Source organism: Triturus cristatus, chromosome 5_2, assembly GCF_964204655.1.
Source record: "Triturus cristatus chromosome 5_2, aTriCri1.1, whole genome shotgun sequence".
In the NCBI taxonomy this organism is placed as follows: domain Eukaryota; kingdom Metazoa; phylum Chordata; class Amphibia; order Caudata; family Salamandridae; genus Triturus; species Triturus cristatus.
The window spans coordinates 707,499,106-707,516,868 of record NC_140588.1 but is presented as its reverse complement, the minus strand read 5'-3'; the positions used below and the strand labels follow the sequence as shown (position 1 = coordinate 707,516,868).

Below are 17,763 nucleotides of genomic sequence, written 5' to 3'. Positions count from 1 at the left end.
GGTCAGCCAGCGTCTCAGCAAGAAGAGCAGGCGCCATTGTCATCTCCACTGCAGGCAATTAGTGGCGGGACAAAAGTGACAATGTATACCGGAGATCCGAGGATGTAGACACCGGAAAAGCTTCGTGCTCCACTCGGGAACTGCACAGGGCGAGAGCGCCCCACGGTTGCCGTGAGGACCGGCCGTTCGCCGCAGGAAGACACTTCAAAATGGAGTCCGCTCGCTTTTCTTCAGGGTGGCAGAGGAGAGCTAGTATTAGGGGGCCCCAACGTCGTCCACACCACTGCCAGCGCGAGGGGGAGTCCGACCCGGACGTAAGGGTCCGACTCCAGTCGCACAGCCAGCGTTTTCACCCCCGCGACCACCCGCAGTATTCCAGCTCAGCACCCCGTCCACATCCCTCGGCGTCCAGCGGCGGCCATCTACGCAGGGACCAGGGGGAGCGCCGGAGGTCGAAGTAAACACCGAGTCTGCTACCAAACCCGCCGACAAAGGTGTCAGGAGAACGCCAGTCACTTCAGTGCCGGTAATCCGCGGCGGTAGAGCGGCGCAGGTCAGGAGAATTGATCAGGATTAACAAAGGAAGCCAGGCGGTCCACGGAGCCGGGAGCTCAAGCGTCCGTCCCGTCGGCCATCTTGGCTCCTCCCCAAAAAGTGCATTTTTGAAAGGATTCGCAAAATACTACCAACTTGAAGTTGGTGGTAATTTGCGATTTCTTAAGGAGAAGTCGCACAACTTGGGTGCTTTTTACATAGCATTTAAGGAATCGCAATTTGCGATTCCTTAAATGCTTACGCAAAATGAAGGAATCGTAAAATTAGCGATTCCTTATTAGTGCGATGCGAAAAAGGCTGATACATCGCGTTTTGCGATATTGTATTTTCAAACACTGTTTTCTGCAGCATTTGCGAATACAAAATCGCTTGATACATGTGCCCCTAAGTGATTTGCCCAGAATCACAGGATGTTCTGCGTCATTGCCGAGACTCGAACCCAGGTCTCCAGATTTGAGGTCGACCACCCTAGCCATTAGGCCAACTCCTCAGTAAACGTTCTTCAATGTATTAAGGCACACATTATGAAAGTCGAATTTCATCTTTATAGTAAGTACATGTCTACTAAGTAAGGATAGTTTGTTAATTCCTTGTTTTAAACAGTTAGACACATAGTTTGAGTATATTCACTAATCATTCAGTAAATGCACTTTAGTTATAATGCTGAGTGCAGCACTTAATTTTAATATTGTTAGACCATATCAAGTGCTAACTACACATTCATTTCATGTATCTGTTATGAAGTTGTGATGTATTTATGACGTTTAAAGGGTGGGCAAAATTGCGCTGCACCACCAGTCTAAGATGGAATGAGTGCCAAGTGGAAGACAGGGAGTGAAGTGAACTGCCTATGAACGAGCTTTGGCAGGAAATGTGTCTCTAGAGAATGCAATGTGATGTCTGAGGCTACAACAGTTATTAAAGGTCCTGTTCCTGAGTTATATGTCTGATCCACAGACAAGGGTATACAACAAGGGGAGAGGGTCTTTAACAACCATTACAGCCCAATGCTGAGCGGCTATAAAACTATAACAGTATTTTATTCACTGGGGGGGGAGACAAGCATTAGAATGTTTGTAAAGAAGTTCTGTTCCAGCCATTATTGGCCCTCTGCCACACCACTGCCTTCAGTGGAGTGCCGAACTTTCTAAAACTCTAATGATTTATTGCAAAGGAAGGCAACACCCCGAATGAGGAGTATCCGCATGGCCCAAATATGCAAAAGTGAAATTCCTCGCACTCAAAATACACAGAACAAGGGTACTATTATTTGATAAACAAATGCATATCAAGATATTGCCCTAGAGTGATCGGTAATCTGGCAACTGAAAAGTAATGTGAATATCATGAATGTTCGGGAACACCAGTTCTTGGGAAATACATCTGGATGATCCATCTGGCTCTGCCATCATTCATCTGAACGTCACAAAAGCAGGTATCACAATATGTCGCTAAATTCAGAGGTCAAACAGCATAACTCAATGTAATTGTCGCACCGTTTAGAATGTGAGCACAAAGTGAGTTCTCTAAGTTATGCTGACGCCTTGAGAAGTTGAAGAGTCCATTTTAGAAAAAGAACCATTTGATTGTTTGGAGACATTCCGTGGCTTCTTAGCTATGGACTGAATTGGAAATCCTGGCTATTATTTGCAGAGTGAAACATCTTTTAATTACATTTGCAGTCATTTTTTAATCGCCATCAGTTTGAATCAACGGCAAAGTAATGCCTAGTGGAAATGTGAACTGATTATGAGTTATACCCCTCTGTCTATTTGTCATGTGTTTTGTCAAAATGAAAATGACAGGACATGATGGATGACCGGCTAATTTTCCCCTTGGTAATAGTCTCTGGAAGCTCTGTATGGCTAATTCCTTGAAATTAAGTACCTGACTTCTGATTGGAATTGCAATTTAATTTTCAGGCGTATTTCCCAGCACACACACATTTATTTGGCTGATAAAACATTCTTTCTGTGGGCAGCAATCTAGAGGATGGTCTGTCCTGAGATACTTTTATAATATCACAAAGATAAGACTAGGACAAAAATTGCATCACGGGAGAAGCTTGGCAATAGATAGTAGGTTGCATGTGTTATTTTTGTCTACATTAATACCGTTTGTGATAATTGTTTTGGAACCACCATTGTTTTTAAACATATTGTGATCCAACATATTATCTTCATTTGGGTTTAATAATCTACAATGCATTTTGTTTTTTATCGATTTCACATAATTGAGACCGCAGAGACAGACAAGAGCACGTGGGAGAACTGCAAAACCTTTCTGCCTACATACATACCCCCCTGCCTGATAACATTTTTTTCACCTTCTGTCCATGGAGCTTTGTTTGGTGCCGTCGTGCACTCCTGCCCATTACATTTCTAGTCATGGGTTCAAACTCCTGTCTACATCTATTTATTTGTAAATGCTTACATAATTTAAATTGCCTAAATCACAAAGGGGCATATCAGCAACAACCGGCGATAATTATTGCTATGCGCACTTAGCGCTAGCATAATTATCACTGGCTAGCGTGGATTTTTATCGCTGAGATAGCGTGCTATTAGCAACGCTTATCTCAAAAGCGATAAAAATCCTAGCGCTAACCGCCAAACGTGAGATTATCGCTGGAAACCCAGCGATAATCTCACGAAGATTGGCGTTAGCTTGATGATAGGGCCTCTCATACTTAGCCATGATATCAACCTTCCATAGGATATCATGGCTAAGTCAGTCCTGAAGCAGGCGTAAGGAAAGTAGCGATAAAAGGGGTTATCGCTACTTTTCTTGCCGCTATGCTTCATAGCGTGGGGCTTGATGAGAGGAGAAATGTCGCTTAGCGACATTTCTCCAGTCATGTCAGGTCAGGAACGCCCATTTTGCATCTCATTAGAGATGCAAAGCTGGGCGTTAAGAATCCTGGCGGTAATGCAAGGTTTCACGCGATAGCGTGACCTTGCTGATTAAGTGATAAAATTATCGCCGCTTTTTGCCCGAAAACGGACGCAAAAGCGGCGATAATTTTACATCGCCTCGTTGCTGATATGCCCCAAAGATTTTGCTATGAGTAGGAGTAAATTACGCTTGTGACTCACCTGGTTTACTCCTGAATTCTAGAAGGACTATAAGAGTAAGTCACAGCAAATACTTTGTGAATTGGACTCTAAACCATGAAAAGCCCATCTAGGACAGGGGCGAGAGGGTTGATAGCATGGAAATTGAATACAGTTTAACCCTTTAACTATCGACAGAGATCCCCAACTCCGCGCCAACTCCGTCTCTCGGTCGACAGATCTATGCCTCCATGTTAGAATGGAGCACCAGTCAAAATGCATCAACTTACAGTAGTTTAGAGTTCAGTCAGTGATGAGAGGTTTGGTAAAGTTTAAAAGTTATGTTTCTTTTTAAGAGATTAATAATAATTGTTGTTGTACCAGTCGGCTGTTCCCTGGGGCACAGTAGGACCATAGTGGGCATGCTACTTTGACAAAAGTGTGACAACAGGAGATGCCCACCCCAAACAGACCATGTGGCAACTAGAATTTTAAAACTAGGTTAAATAACCTGAAATCTCCATCAAAGAGGTAGGTCCTCTCTACATATCTTCTATGGGACTCTGCACTAACGCTACTGTAGTGTACGGACACATAGATCTGACCCTAACGAATGCCTAAGAACATTTGGCTAAAAACTACAGGCAGAAAGATTTTGCCATGATAGTGTATTCAATTCAGTGACATATATAGGTCATTATAACTGCATGTACCTCCTGATAATACCCTTTGGTGTTTTTAAGCAAGCCCAGGATACCACCTGAATAAAGGATACTATGTGGTTTATCCTAAGGCTTTTTTAACTTTGAATCTGGATCCAAGTATTTTATCCAGAAAGAAATAAATAATTTCTAAGAACTCCCTCAGGCCAGACCCCTCCTGAGGTTGAGTCTGCCCTGGTAGGGCCCACCAGTATGGAATGAGGTGACAAATGATGACACATGTCACATTACGTGAGTAAACCTACCCTGTTCAATTCTTGGAGTTGCCCTCTTTCTGGGAGATAAAGTAATAGTAGGTAGCTAAGAAAACATTAGTAGTGCGCAATACCTGGCAATAGAATCAGCGTATCGGTTGCCCATGGCAACGTATCAGCTTCCATTTTGCTGATGAACACACTCTACTACAGCAATGTTTCCAGGTACTTGTAGAGCTTCCAATAAATCTTTGACATGCGTCCCATTCTTAATCAGAGTACCTGCGAAGGTAAGGAAACCCCTCTGGGATCACAATTGGCGCAAAATCATGGACAACACCAAACCCGTACTGGTATCTGTGAATATGGTGACTCTCATTTGTGCATTTAAACTGCAAGCTTTGGTAAGAGCAATCAATTCAGCAACTAGGGCAGAAAACTATTTTTAAAGCCATGAAGCGTCAACAACATCATTAATGGTGCACATGGCATATGCTACTCTTAGTTTGCCATTTTTCCCTCTCAGACATGAGCCATCTACAAACAATACTTGGTCAGGCTCAGTCAGGGGTTCATCCTTAATGCCGGGTCGGGGTTTGATGCATAGTTCTATGACATCTAGGCAATCGTGTTCAACCTTTTTCCATTTGTCATCACTATTTACAGGTAACAGTGCTGAAGAGTTTAGGATGGTACACCCGTTCAGAATGATATTATCAGAGGACAATATGTTTTTTTTCATAGTGGGTCTGCCTGTTATGGGTTAGATACTGTGTTTTTGCTCTTATTAACAGTACCTCCACAGGGTGCCAGACCATGACAGTTAAAGGGTAACCCATCACTATGTTCTTGCTCTTTTACCAGACTAGTACTAACCGTGGCCACCGCTTTTAGGCAACTGGGAAGACCTGCAGCTACAGGGTCAATTGCGGCAGAAAAATAGGCAATGGGCTTTCAAGCCCCTCCATGTTTTTGTGTCAAAACCCATCTCTCTCACTGCAAAACAATGTAAATATTTTGTACAGTCATGAATTCCTAGTGCCAGGGTATGACGCAACTCTTTCAGCTCTAGGAATGCTTTTGTACATTTGTTGTCCCATGGATTCGGATCAGACACATCTTTGTGTGTCATCCTCAGTAGAGGCTTTTCCAACAAGGACAAGTTTGGAATCCACTGCCTGCAGTAGCCAACCGTTCCCAAAAACATCCTGACGTTTGTGGTGGTTTCATCTGCAAAATCGCTTCCACTCTCTCTGGGGACACCTTCCTAGCTCCTTTGACAATAATGTGTCCCAGATACTGAACTTCTTTTTGACAGTACTGCAGTTTCCCTGCAGACACTCTATGTCCATTTTCAGCCAGGTGCCTCAAAAGTGCAACTGTGTCATGTTTACATGCATCTCGTGTTTCTGACGCCACAAGCAAATCATCTATATAATGTATAAGGGTGGATTTGTATGGTATTTTCAGAATCTGGTTGAAGATGGATGGACATTCTGTAAACCCTTGTGGGACACAACACCTTGTCAATACCTGGAAGACAAAGGAAAAAAACAAACTTTCTCTCTTCGTGCAGTGGCACTGAGAAGAAAGCCTGACACAGGTCAATAACTGTAATCCATTTTGCAGTACATGGGATTTGAAACAGTATAGTAGCTATTTGGTACCATGGGACAACACGGCACCACAATTTCATTTACCTTCCTCAAATCCTGCACTACCCTAAACTTTTAATTTGGCTTCTGTAAGCCCATGATTGGAGAGTTACATGGACTTCCAATCAATTCTCTCAGGATCACTTTCTGTACCATGTCATCCATCACTGGCTTTATTCCTGCAATTGTTTCTGGTGGCATTCTGGGATAAACAGAATTTACCTTTAAAGTGACTCAGACTGATTCTACACCTTTAATAAGTCCAATGTCTTTCCCCGTAAAATCCCAAACTTCTTTCAGATCCTCTGGCAATTCATTTAGGGTCAGCAACGGGAACATTTTGTTTCAGTCTGCTGTTTAATCATGTTGAAATCTAAATCCTCATCAGGGATCTGGAAAACCACAACATCCGGCATACAGTAAATGGTGCAATTTAACTTGCACAGCAAATCTCTCCCTAACAGATTCACAGGGCTTGAATCACAAACAAAAAATTGGAGCTTATCACTAAATGAGCCTATTTCTACTGGGACTTTCTCTGAAACTAAGTTGATGACTTGTTTATTGGTAACTTTCACAATGTATGGTAATAATATTCCTCCAGAGAGGCAGATCTGGGACTTCCACTGTTCTAACAGTGAACCGTGTAACACGTGTATCGATGAGAAACGATATGGGGTGCCCATAGACTTCCGCGTCTACATAGGGGCCACTCTGGTCTACCTACAAAACTACTGCAAGTATGCAATGTTCCTCCTCTCTCAGGCACCATCATTGGGAATTATATGAACCAGTACCATCATTTTCAAATATAGGGAAATTCTGTGATGCGCTCAGGTTTGGGTCTTGAAATTTTGGCATGACATTTTGAAACAAATTCGTATTTATTTTTGTAATTTAATTTAAATTGAATCTAGGATTCCCTATTTGTGCTGGTGCAATATGAATCATTGGAGCTTGCCCCTGCATTGGTATCTGCATCTGTTGTGCAGGCCCATTTGGGGTGTGCATACCTCGTTGCATTTGTACACTGCCCCTTGCTTTTTCAGGATTGTATTGACATTCCCTCTTCCAAGGTCCAATTCTATGACAAATGTGACAAGAAGTAATCTTTTTCATAGCAGCAATCTCTGATCCAAATCCTGTATCCACAGAAACACCTCTACCTGTATCAGGTGACACATTAATTCCTCAATGAAGGGGGTTGGGAGCACACTGCTTCACCTCCCAGTACAGTTCACCCCATAGCATAATGGGAAATGCAGTTCACTTTAAATGCTTACTTGAACTTTTGCTGGAGTGTTTCTCCAGGTTAATGCTGTGAATCTCTAGACACGTTTTTCTGGATATTATCTGTCATCAGTAGAAATAAAAACGAATTTAATTTGGGGTTGCTGAGAAAGCTGCCACAATCCTCTCAGGTCTCAGTACCTCTCTTTCGTGCACAGGTGCATCTCCAAAAGCTCGTCAGCTCAATGACTCAAGGGAGCCTTTTCAAAATGAAGGGGATGGGAGCACACTGATTCCCCTCCCAGCACAGTTCACCTCATTGCATTATGGTAAATGCAGTTTACTTTAAAAGCTTACTTGAATCTGCAATATTTGTAAGGGTCATTCTATCGGTGTTGCACCTGGATGTTCTGGAGCAGTAGGCACTGTCGAACTAGTAGCGCCTGATTCACTCTGCTCTGCAGGCATTGCATGTGGTGGGGGTCTTAAAGTCAATATTTGTTACAATATTTCATCCCCTGAATCTGTATCTGACTCATCCTCTTCTTTTTAGAAGGAGTTTTTGTCCTTTCCTTTCTTAGCAACCTCTGTGGTAAGTACTGGATATAATCTAGTTCTTTCTATAATAGCTTTTCTCCATCTACACTGCTCTTCATTCCATTGGGCATGCGCGTAATGTTTCACTGCCCTGTTAATCCTCCTCTGGTATTTTTGGCTCTGTTTCTCCCTGGCAACTCTTTCCCAAGCATTACATGCTTCATACTAAAGGAGTCTAGGTGGCAACTTTATTTCATACAATATTCCCTTCAAAAGGTCAGGAATTCCAGTAATAAATGATGTCCCATATAGAGGGGAGCTCAATTCACCCCTCCTTCTCTGTGATTCTACTCCACTGACAAAGCCAAGCACATGTTTAAACCATGCTCTGTAGAAATAATATATGCAGTCATAGCCTCAGGAGGTACCTCTTCCCCTTTGCATTCTGGAATTATAACATCCCCTCTCACCAAATTCTTATTTTCCCTGAAACATTTAATTACAAATCATTTTGAAACAACACAATCGAACCGAATGCTATTTTTTTCCCCATAAAAGTCAATTTCATGTTGGAGCAATTAAATTCCAGTTATTATTTTTCACAGTTCTAAATAACAAATCCAAATACTGTATTCACTTTTAGAGATTCAATTCCAGCTCAGAAGCACACCAGCCAACCAATCCCAGTGCGAAACACTATGTCACACAACCTCACTCCTCGCAGCAGCTCACCCTCCTTTACAATTTTCTTCGTATTCGCAGAATTGTAATTATCGACTTCTTGTTTGCTTTACTGAGGAAATAAGTATTACAATCATTCAAGAATAAACTTCACGCTCACAAGTGAAATCTCGACCAGCGTAAAATCACCCAAATCAATGCAGTTTCCCCCATTCACGCAATTAGGTTCAACTAACACAGATCAATGTTAGTCAGTCACAACAAAACTGGAAACTGGTGTAGGTGATGCTACCTCACACACCACACCTCAATCCTGCAAACAAGTTTTTCAAATTAATTTGTAATATCCCGGGATATTTCGACTACGACAAGCCTGAAATCTTCAATCAATTTCTTCAGCAACTTATCGATACTTTCTCTCTCCCACTCACTCAATCCAAGCTTTTACTCCAAAAGAAAAATATAACCACAACCACAACATATTTACTCATTTAATACTCGCAACTTCAAAACCGCAACCGTCTTCAAATACCGCCTTGTCAGCAGGGACATCTTAAAGATTTTGGGGACCTGGGCCTAATGTATTTTCTGGGGGCCCCTTTTGGAACAGCTTTGACTTTATGATCCAGTTTCAGCTCTTCCTTGCCCTCTTCGGTCAGGTCACTGAGTGCACAGGCACACTGGTCCAAATTCTAAATGTTACTACATCAAATATTTATAGATAGTGACCTGTGTTTTCAATATTGTAACACAGCAGAAGCTCACTAATATTGGAAATAATTTCTGTGACATCCTCCTATTTCTCATATACTGTTTTAATCTAAAAGATACTTTTTTATAGATGCTTCGTAAAACATAAACTCAAAATGTTTGTAAAAGACTCTCAAACATCACTCACATTAAAAATAGGCGAATGGGAAACTGTATTCAATCAATCAATCAATCAGGGGAATTATAAGCGCACTACTCACCCGTGAGGGTCTAAAGGCGCTGGGGGGTCAAAACTTCTCTGAGTTGAGTTTCAGGCAGCTGTTGCTCATCCAGGCTGCGACGTCCTGCATTCCTTCCTGGTGTTGGGGTCCTTGGTGAGGGAGAGGATGAGCTGGGTGTCGTTGGCATATGCTGAGGCCGTGCTGTCGGACGATGGCGGCAAGGGGAGCCATGTAGATGTTGAAGAGTGTAGGGCTGAGTGATGAACCCTGTGGGACTCCGCAGTTGATTTCCGTGGGCTGCGAGAGGAAGTGTGGCAGTCTGATCCTTTGGCTTCTGCCGGCGAGGAATGATGGGATCCAGTCGAGGGCGGTGCCATGTATGCCGGCGTTGTGTAATCTGGCTGCAAGTTTGTGGTGGGAGATGTGTCGAAAGCTGCTGACAGGTCGAGTAGAATCAGGACTGTGGTGTGGCCTTGGTCGGGGAGGGTGTGGTGCGGATGTCGTCGGTGGCTGCGAGTAGGGCGGTCTCGGTGCTGTGGTTGCTTTGGAAGCCCGATTGTGCGGGATCGAGTATGGCGTTGTCTTCTATAAACCTTGTCAATTCTGCGTTGACGTTCTTCTCTGTGACTTTCGCCGCTAGGGGGAGGAGCGAGATGGGTCGGTAGTTTTTGAGGTCTGTCGGGTCCGCTGTGGGCTTCTTGAGAAGGAGCCTGACTTCTGTGCGTTTCCACGCGTCAGGGAAGGAGACGGTCTTGAAGGTGGTGTTGATGGTGCGTTGTAATATGGGTGCGATGGCAGTGGCAGCTTTGTGGTATTTGTGAGGTGGGCAGGGGTCCCTGGGGGCCCGGAGTGGATGCCTTTCATGGTCGTGATGGTCTCTTCGGTTGTGATCGGTGACCAGGCGAAGATGGTCGGTTGGCTGGTGTTGCTGGAGGGTGGGCTGACTGTGGGGCTGGGTGTGAGGTGGTTGAAATTGTCGTAGAGGTTTTTTATCTTCAGGTGGAAGTAGGATCTGAGTCTGTCGCAGCTGTCCTGGGAGCGGGTGATGTCTGTGGCTTCGCTGCGGGGTTTGGTAAATTCCTGGATGATGCTGAAGAGTTGCATGGGGTTGCTGGAGTTGGCGAGGATTCTGTTGTGGATGAAAGTTCTTTTGGTGGTTCCGATGCGTTGATGACATTCTGACATAGTGTTCTTGTAGATGGTGTAGTTTTCCGGTTCCTTGCTGTTTCTCCAGGCATCTGCAGGTGCATCTGGCCTCTTGGAGATCGGTAGTGAACCAGACAGCTTTCCTGGGGCATTGCTTGTCGGGTTGCGTAGTGGGGCGAGTCTGTCTGCGCAGTTGGCGATCCAAGTGTGTAATTCCATGGCCGCGAGGTTGGCGTCGGTTGCAGCGGTGGGAGTGTTGCGGTTAAGGGCAGAGTTGAGTTGTTCCTTGGTGTCTCTGCTCCAGTTTCTTTGCAGAGGGCACTGAGCGGGTTTGGGTGGCTTGGGTTTGTTGACGAGAAAGTGTACGCAGTGGTGGTCGGTCCAAGGGGGTTGCGTGGTGTGGCTGAAATGAGCGCTGCTACCCCCAGCAATGATGGGGTCGAGAGTGTGTCCTGCCTTGTGGATCGATGTGGTGATGAGTTGTTTCAGCCCGATGTTGGTAAGGTTGACGCAGAGGGTGGTGGAGTTGGGGTCGGTGGGGTTGTCGAGGTGGAAGTTCAGGTCTCCGATGAGTAGGTAGTCCATGGTGGCGATAGCGTGGGGTGCGATGAGGTCGGTAATGGTGTCGGCAAAGGGTCCCCAGGGGCCGGAGGGTCTGTAGGCGAGGGTGCCGCATAGTGTGGAGTCGGGGCTGGTCTGGACCTGGAAGTGCAGGTGTTTGGCAGCTGGAGGTGGTGAGGCGGAGGGAGTTTTTCTCCACGATGGTGATGCATCCTCCCCGGTGGTTGAGGCGGTCTTTCCTCTGGATCTTGTACTCATCCGGGATGGCGGTGTCGATGTCGGGGGCCGAGCAAGCGTTGGTCCAGGTGTCCGTGAAGAAGTCGATGTCGGGTGACAGAGAGTCCAGGAGGCACCAGATTTCCACGGCGTGTCGGTGCACTGAGCGCACGTTGAAGAGGGTGCATCTTAGGGCGTCTGCGGTGTTGGTGATCTGGCCGGTGGCGAAGGAGTGGCGGCAGTTGTGGCAGGAGAACTGGCCGTGTGTCGTGTTCGGCGTGGCCTGCTGGCAATTGTTGTTTCGACCGGGGTTGAGTGCGAGGAGGGTGGAGGCGTCGTAGTGGTGGATGCTTGGAGATCTAGGGTCCCTGGCGCTGGTTGCGGTCGGGTCGCGGGCGGGCACAGACGGGATTGCCTTTGGTGCACCTTTGGCGGGCCCGATGCACGCGTACTCTGCGCGCGACTGTGCAGAGGCCGCCATTAAGTGGGGAAGGGGAGGGTCATGCAGATGGGAGGCGGGAGCGGGGACCATCAGGGGGAGGGGCCACAGGGGCAGTAGCGGCGGGATAACGGGACGCAAAACAGAGCAGGGCACAAGAACAGTAAAAACAGATAGGGTGAGATTGGCAGAAAACAGAAATTAAAAAATGGTCAAGGTACAGTCACAGGGGGCACAACCACAAAAACAGATAGGCAAAATAAGCAGGAGACAGAAATAAAAACAGGTGAGGGACAGTCACAGGGGGCACAACCACAAAAACAAATAGATGAAATAAGCAGGAGACAGAAATAAAAACGGGCGAGGTACAGTCACAGGGGGCACAACCACAAAAACAGATAGGCGAATAAGCAAGAGACAGAAATAAAAACAGGCCAGAGGTCTTGCTCTATTCAAAACAATTTGTTTCAAAATTATTCAGTGTAATCAAGAGACGACTCTCTGCGGAACAGATACGGGTCTATCAGGGGCCCCCCTGAAAGACGAGTGCCCTTGGCCAGGTCCCACTCTGCCCAAGCCTTAAAACGTCTTTGCAAAGGACACAGACTGTGCTGGTGGAGTCCTAGGTGAGATCGGCAGGGCCGTGTGGCAGAGCGGCGCTGGGCCGTGGCCCTCGCCAGCCTGATCCAGGAGAATCACAGAGGTCCAACCTGGGGTCCTGAGTGAGATCGGCCAGCTGTGAAGGAGAGGCTGGAATGAGATCCACAGCACCAGTAGGAGGCATGGAGATGGAGGCACTCCCCCGGCACCTGGGACCAACGGTGCTGAAGCATTGGGCTCGCTTTTGAAGGACACAAACTCTGCTGCATGGAGTCCCATGTGATATCATCAGAGCTGCGCAGTGGAGAGGGGCTGGGCGGCAATCCATGTTTGCCTGCCACTAGAGAATCAGAGGTTGCAGCGTAGGGGCAGAGGAGAGTTTGGTCAGAGGGCCTACGGATCTCGCTATCACACAGCGGATTGCCCGGGAGAGGCCCAGACTGGCTGACTGAACCCGGAAGCGTGAACTTGAAACTCCTGCTGCTTATGGAGAGACTGGAGAGGGCTCCATTGCCAACTGTGGCCCAAGGTCCCAGTTGTGTAGGCATTCTGCAAGATTGGGGCATCGGCTCAGCCTGTTGTGGACTGGGGAGACAGGGCCCGTTGATTGTGCCTCTCAGGATCATGGAAGATTGCGAGAAGGAGGATGCCCACAGGAAGAGTGAGGACGGCAGTCCTTGGCGCGAGTAGGACTATCACGCCAGGGCCCTAAACCATGCATCTGGGTGGGGGACACCGGGGGGCCCGGAGAATGGCATCTCAGAGCAATAAGGATGCTAGCCTAAAAGACATCCTTGCTAAGGTGGCAGCAAAAATACTGGCGAGTGGAAGCGAATGTGTGGAGGAAGGAGACCACAGTCAGGAACCTTCCCCTAACAGGCCATCCCAAGTGGAGATGGAGGCACCGCTCAACTGCACCTTTATGGAAGATCAGTTCAGCAAACTCCGCAATGACATTGCTGCCTTGCAAGATGATTTCTCTAAAGACTTGGAAAAGGGGAAGCACAAACTGGGGGTTCTGGGGCAGAGAGTTTGCACACTGACTCTAGGGAGGAGAAACTTGAGGCCCTCAGGCAAGAGGTTCTTGGTATGCAAGACCAGCACATTGACTTCAAACGTCTCTTGGATGACTTTGAAAATAGGTCCTGGAGAGCCAACATATGGATATGAGGAGTTTCCAGAAACATAGCAAAGAGCACACTTGAGGTTTAAATGAAACAGTTTGCACAGGAGGACATCCAGCTTGACCACACCCACAGAACTGGCAGATAATCTGCCTCAAGGAGAACCCCCCATTATGTAGTCTCCTGCTTGCATAATTTCAAACAGGAAGAGGTGATAATAATCGCAGCCCGGGAAGCTGGACCTATCTCGTTCAAGGGCTGCAAGACCTCTCCATGAGCACCCTTCAGTGCTGCCGACAATTCTGCCCGGTAACTGCATGCCTAATGGCGAACAGGGTGAAATATTACTGGGGCTTCCTGTTCAACCTCTTAATCTCCGTTTCTGGCCCCACACATATGGTCTGCACCCCCGCTGAGGTGCACTTGATCCTAGACCCACCTGCAATACCAGAGAGCACTCAACCGGTCGCCACCCCCCTACAATTGAGAGAGCTGGCATGGTGGGGAAGGGAACGCTTGACTGAGGTGCCATCCAAGTGGCTTGCCCACTATCTGTCACAGGATAAAACCTACAGAGAATGGCAAGGAGTCCTATATACACTACAAAAATCAGAGTTAATGGTTCCGGGCAACGGCGGACACGGAGACCGCACTACCTTCTGTTGTTCCCTTGGTAATACTTAGTAATCAAAAGTCAAGAAATGCGTGCACAGAAACAAAACTCCAGCACTTGCCGTTGAGGAGTGCTAACTGCTTACGCAGACAAATGTAGAAACAGTTTGGTGGAGTGGTGCACTGCTTATTAAAATCTCGAAAATAGTCAAAGAGTCAAATATGCCTTAGTAGGTGCCTTTTATTTTCAAAGAAGATTAGCCAGCCAACGCGTTTCGTTCATAAAATGAACTTCTTCAGGGCTGTAATTGACAATAAAAACACATAAATGGTGCGCACTCAACACATAACCGTATACACAATTGTACGTGTGTACAGTAGGGTGACACAGAAGTGAGTATGGAGTCTGAAAAAAGCAATCCTAAGTAGGAAGAGTAAGTGTAGGGAAGGGGAAGGCGTGAACTAGTGAACAAGTCACAAGTGTATGATAAAGAAAGGAAGGGGAGGGTTGGGGGGGGTTTGTAGGGAAGGAAGGACGATAAGGGAAAAAAACCAAAGAAGATGGTGAAAAATAAAGTAGTGACGACGTAAATGAAAACATGACATTAAAAATATATTCAAATTAAACTCTAAGTTCAACGAACAAAGGACATAAAAACAGCGAAATCAGGAGAAAAACATGACCAGATACAGATAACAATGTTCAGTGACAATCAACCAAAAAAATTTTAAATCTTAGTCTATAAAGAATAGTAATGGTAATATGTGAAACATGAAAAAAACGAACGAATTACATAAACACACGTATGTTGAAATATAAATAAAGTTATGCTCCCTATTCACTTGTTGCTTAGAACATATTGTAATTGTTTATTTATAAACAAATACTTACTAATGTAAAGAAAAAGAGATTTTGACACTAGATTAGTGAAAATAGTAAGCATTATTAAAAATTGGTGTTAATATTCCTGACATAAATAAGCTAAGAGGTTGGCCCACAATTTGTATAAATGTACATAAACTAGGAAATAGGAGACAATACATCCATAGTCACACAAGTAAAAATGTATACAGTCCTACTCGGACAGCCCATGTGGGGTATAGATCACACTGTGGCCCTTGCTGTCAGCAGTTAAAAGTCCGCAAACACCGGTACTAAATCCCCAGAACAATGAAAAAGACGACTTAAAGTACATACCAAAGTAAAGGCGCTCTTGTCACACTGGGTTCGAATACACCTAGGTCTAGATGGGCACAGGGTCACGCACAGGCCACCGTAATAAGGGCCTGAATGCACTATGTGCTACAAAAATAAAAGATAACAGTAATCACATATAAGTGAAAAGAATATAAGTATTTTATGAATAATGTAGTTTTCCACGAACGCACAGAGGGGAGCAGGTATGCAACATAAAAATCTAACAAAGTAAAATACTAATTAAATAACTAAATAAGGGGCGTGTGAGCCAAATAAGCATTAGAATCTACTTAAAGTAGAGGCGGAAGGGAACGGGCCTTAGTGTGGTTCAAAATAAGGACTGGAAGGACATATATCATAGTGAAAAAAACACAATAGTCTGAACAATTAATATATAATGCGACTAGTCGAGTAAAAAGATGCACTACGTATTTAGAAAGTTTTAGAAACAGCAGTCAAAATGGTAAGGTGCGGGCCTTGGTGTAATCTAAATAAGCATAAAAATAACAACTATAATAATTAAAGGCACAATACTCTAGACAAATAATGTGTACTTCTGGTAATTACGCATTTGAAAAAGTTTATGACACAACAGTAAAAGCGGGCCTTATAGAAATCTAAATAAACATTCAATATAACACCAAAGAAAAAGAAGGGTCAAAAGAACACTAATCAAGGCAAATGGTATGCACTCCTGGTACATACGTCAAAAAGTGAGTTTAGCATGATAAGTAAATCAAAGGGGAGATGTCTCGCTAAAATAACCGGGAGCTTAAGACTCAACCTTAGTGTGCAATGATAATGCTCAAAACTAAAAGGAACCCGTTTAGTTTGGAAAAGTCGGAGGTTTGTAAACAAAGAGAAAACATATAAGCAATTACGTCAAATGGAAAAAGACGCACACGTCATGAAAAAGGAGATTAAGATAAAACCTTGCGATGCTTCAGCGCATGTGTCTGCGACCGAAAGCGGCATGGTTAAGTGGGACGGAGCATACCTGTACGCCGAAATAACGAGGAATTGTTCCTTCCGGGAATATCAAAGTGGGTGCTCCAAGCGAAGAGGCGCGGGAGAATAAATAGCTAAAAGGCGAGCACGTTAGCACGTCTCTACGCGGGGAGGTTCCAAAAACGCGTAGAGTGATGCAAGCCAGAGGAAATGATGTATCTAAGACTCTGGGATCCACAAAACAAGTGGAGGCAGAGTCAGTACTATTGGAAACATCCCGTCGGGATAAACATCAAAGCCCTGTGTAACCAAAGCAGCCAGTGAAGGCAGAGTCAGAACCAGTAGAAACACCCCCTCGGGATAGATAACAAATGTTCGTATAAATAAAGCGGCCAGGGATGGCAGAATCCGCGTAAAACGTAGCGCTTTCAAACAATTAAACACTGAAACGGTCAAGGGTCGATGTGTAATAATAAAAATACATAAAAAAATTGTCAATGTCCATAAAAATGGACTAAGTTCGTATAAGGGGAAGATGGGGTAAACAGGGTCTAATGTTACACCCAAACAATGAAATGTTTAAGAAAAATAGGAAAAACATATTATGAAGGTAAATATACTTTAGAATTAAATAACAACAAGTAAGGGAGGATTGAAAAAACCACGACCGAATAAAAAGCATAAATAAAAAGAAATAAAGAGCGAATTTTTTTGGAAAGAAAATTAAGTAAGCAAAGATAAGCAATAAAAAATAATAAATAAAGGTAAAAAAATATATAAACAAGGAACAATAATGGTTAAATAGGAAAATCCCAGATGTACAAAAATTAGATCATGGACGATTATGCCTATAACATTATAAAATCAGGATTTTTGCATGAAAGAAAGAATGACATGTATAACAATATAAATCAATATTATTTAGTTACAAAAAATAATGAAACTCGTGGTCGGAGTTATGTCCCCTGTTTACCGCGTCAAGCCTACATATCCATTTGCATTCAGTTCTTCTGAGTGACAATTCCCTATTGCCACCCCTGTTGTTCTGTGGGATATGATCTATCCCTAAGAAACCAAATTTGATGGGTCCTGGGTGTGTAGTACGGTAATGTTCTGTCATGGGGTAACGATCATCATTGTTGATGAGCGCTCTGCGGTGTTCTTGAATCCTGGTTTTGAGGTTGCGAGCTGTACTTCCTACATAGATGATGCCACATGGACATTCTAAGATGTAAACAACGAATTGCGTGTTGCAAGTGATATGATGTTTGATGTGGTATGTGCGACTTGAATTGTACTTGAAATGTTTGCTTTTGTTGAGTCCCAGGCAACATACATTACAATTGGTGCACGTGAAAAA

The 17,763-nt window shown here is 44.7% G+C and overlaps 1 long non-coding RNA gene across 2 annotated transcripts in view; it reads right to left on the bottom strand.

The window, feature by feature from the left end:
* Nucleotides 1–16,556, bottom strand: part of LOC146829156 (uncharacterized) — a 94,300-nt gene extending 77,744 nt beyond the window's left edge. For both annotated transcript variants that reach the window (XR_014961920.1, XR_014961921.1), the window contains exons 1-2: nucleotides 16,453–16,556; nucleotides 15,456–15,560 (exon numbers count right to left, since the gene is read on the bottom strand). This is a non-coding gene — a long non-coding RNA (uncharacterized LOC146829156). The remainder of the gene's footprint in view (nucleotides 1–15,455; nucleotides 15,561–16,452) is intronic.
* Between the last annotated feature and the right edge of the window lie 1,207 nt (nucleotides 16,557–17,763).